Below are 3,570 nucleotides of genomic sequence, written 5' to 3'. Positions count from 1 at the left end.
TCGACGGTCGGTAAGCACAAGTTCACGAATTTTCTCAACATTTTCGTCCGTTCGAGAGGTTGATGGACATCCAGAACGAGGTTTGTCTTCAATCGACATGTCGCCATTTTTAAATCGAGCGAACCACTCGTAGACCTGAGTTTTCCCCATAGCATCATCTTTGTAAGCTGTATTCAACATTAAAATAGTTTCTGCAGCATTTTTACCAAGTAAAAAACAAAATTTCACAGCTGCACGTTGTTCACTTAAACTTTCCATGACAAAAAACGAAACAAGAACAAAACAGGGTTAGCGAAAACAGTCACTACGAACAGAATGCACTAGGACAACGGAACTGGGGTCATTGAGCTCGCAATGGGTTGCGCGACACACGCCTAGCGGCAGGAATGTGTACTACACGCTGCCGGCTGCCAGCAATACAATTCTGTTTTTTTTTGTACCCCCTCGTATATATATATACCAATTCCCAAAGTTTTACGATAAAAAGGCTACAATTCAGATTGATTTATTTAAAATGAATTTCAATGTAATTTATAGCATATTTTCATTTAAGAGCTTAAACTTTTTGTTCAATAATTCAATCACTATTTGTTCTTTACATACAAGCGAAATATCAGTGTCGCTCTCTGGAGTCTAGTTCTGATATAGTTGTCTTTATCAGATTAGAGAACGTATACAAATGATTGTAATTTGTGTTGTGAACTGTGAAACTATTAATCAGACTATTGACGAATGAAGCACAATGCTCGATCCACCACGCTTCTTGTACTTGTATAAGCTCAAGGTGGATTACCTTGACTGATGATGTGTCAGGGAACAGTGTTAACACCACCACAGCACCTAATTGTAATCCACTGGATAAATTGAGCTCTTCAAGAACATTAAGTATATTATCAGTAGTTCCCATCCATAGGAATAAAGGTAAATAAACCATTAACTATTGGTTATGAGTTAATAAATGGCGTAATAGTTTTATTATAATACCAGAGAAAAGATCACCCCACTTCTAAAAGTTTATCTGTTCTGCTATCTTTTCAGAACATGACAGTTTTTTAAATTGTATCACGTATTCTTAAACCGCCTATATAGTACTGAAAATACTGAATAATACATAACACCTCGCCCAAGGCCTTGACTGATTTACATATTATTCCACACTAAGCCTCAGTAGCAACACAGACTTCATGTTAAAATGTGGGTAATGTGTGAAATTTCTAATATAATATTATAAAGATACTTCACAAAAGGTCATCATGATATTAATAAAAATGTTATATCGCTGTGTGTGTGTATTGTCAAAAGGTAAAGATAAACATTAGACAATGGTATAAGATACATTTCAATCAAAAACAAAAGGGAAATATAAAATGCTCAAGTAATTTTATGTTGTGAAGTTGAGTGTCAGGACCGTAAATGTATGAGTTAAGACACTGTCGAATGGGTGGAAGACAAACTATGTTAGAAATATTTCCTTTCTGTATCTTACTGTTTTAGTGGTTATTTTATGTCTCGATATTCACATAACAACGTTTTTAAATTATTGAATAATTAAGTTTCCAGGTTTAGTAGTTAGTATTATAGAACATGTTTTATAAATAGACTGAATGGCATGATTTTACTGTTCAATTTAAAGGTTGGTCTCTTACTTTAGATATGAATCGAGAATTGTCTTCCATTTAAAGTAATCTCTACATATTACTATATTCTTTTGTTATATTTAAAATACTTCATTTAATTATTTGTAGAGTAATAGTGTTAGCCTAATTATTTTTACTATTATGCTAACCTATCACTAACCTGTTATAGTAACCCGTTCTCGTGTAGTCACGTTCTTATAAGAAATATCATTTATTTATTATATACTATCTACTCTAATATTTATTCTACAATTAATCTTACCTACGAATATGAGTACACATTACCAAAAGTGTAATTTATACTCTACAATTTTTTGTGTCGTGTGTGGAGTTTATACGTTCGGTTTATAGCAGGGTTTGCCTAATTGGTTTTTTTGTTCTTACCCACTTTTTATTAAAATTTTGAAATAGATTGTACAGTTTCCGTACTACTTATTCAATTTAGACATTTTATCCATTAAGAAAAACTGATGAGAACAATTTTACATTAAGTAATCTGATGAAATATTATGCTCGGTTTTTTATAAGGAATATTTAGGACTATTGCCGAGATTCCATTTACAGTCGCCTCTAGAAGGAATAGTGGGCACTGACTACACCATTCCTTGCATTCTTGCTTCGTCCTTTACCTGTCAAAATGGAAAAAAGAAGGGATATCTATCAAGAGTTTAGTTTACAGAGGTCAACATTACCAACGTTCTTGGCATTACGAGATTTGGCATTAAAATAATCCAAACAATTGAGCAATATGTATAACAATCCTTCTAATAATGATACATTATTAAAAGTATTAGTAAAAATGGAGTTTTCATATGGAATACCTAATTAGTTTTTGATTGAAATAGTGTTAAAATTTAAACTCTAAAATAGTCATTTTAATAAATGTAGAAGTAAAACATTTACTCATGAATACTAAAATAAAACTTAAAAATGTCTTTTAGAAGTTACATACTTGTTGTTATTGGTTGTGTGTGAAAATAAAACTCAACATGAATTGTTTATTTAATAATTTTAACTACTTGCTTAGAACATAATCGATAATAGTTAAGGACTTAAAAATAATTTTACTTCACAACAATACACAACCAGTTACACGCATTCCCACGTAATGCAAGAGAATGTTGAAAGCATTTCTCCAACTCTCTGACAAGTTTATTGGAGTGGAAATTTAAACGAGTAGTAATGCTTGTTGAACTTCCTCGAGCAGCAGTTGAGTGCGGTTAACTATGTTGTGCTTATATACCAGAATGTGTACAATTTATATTGTTTAATTGAGGTGTAGTTGGATTATAATGTAGTTTCTCGAGCATACTTTCCTCATTTGTTTGCAATATTATATTGTATCAAACTCTTGTTGACCTTCCTCGAGCAGCAATTGAGTGTGGTTAATCATGTAGTGCTTATATACCAGAATGTGTACAATTTATATTGTTTAATTGAGGTTAGTTGGATAATAATGTAGTTTCTCGAGCATACTTTCCTTATTTGTTTGCAATATTACTTTGTATCAAACTGTTGTTGAACACCCTTAAGCGGCAATTGATGACAGGTATTTATGTTGTGAAGATATAATAGAGGGTGTCAAATGTTTATTGTTTAATTGTTGTGTAGTTGGGTAATAATGTAGTTTATGGAGAATATTTTCCTCATGTTTGTATAATATTATATTCTTTCCGGTTTGCTGATAAGTACATGCACTGATCTTGTGTTTAAGTTATAATGGAAGTTTTAATGGACACGGTATGTGACCTAAAAATATAACACATTTGGTAGGTATACCGTATTCCCCATTGCGCTTATGATAAAGATCCTCCATCAATGTCAAATTTAAAATACGTATAATTGTGTTAAAGCTTCAAATTTTAATTTATTATGATTTACATTTGAAATCTTTTTTTATGTAATGATAGAAATAAAGGTCCTTAACGAACAT

Source organism: Homalodisca vitripennis, chromosome 3 (assembly GCF_021130785.1).
Source record: "Homalodisca vitripennis isolate AUS2020 chromosome 3, UT_GWSS_2.1, whole genome shotgun sequence".
Classification (NCBI taxonomy): domain Eukaryota; kingdom Metazoa; phylum Arthropoda; class Insecta; order Hemiptera; family Cicadellidae; genus Homalodisca; species Homalodisca vitripennis.
This window is presented reverse-complemented; position numbering follows the sequence as displayed.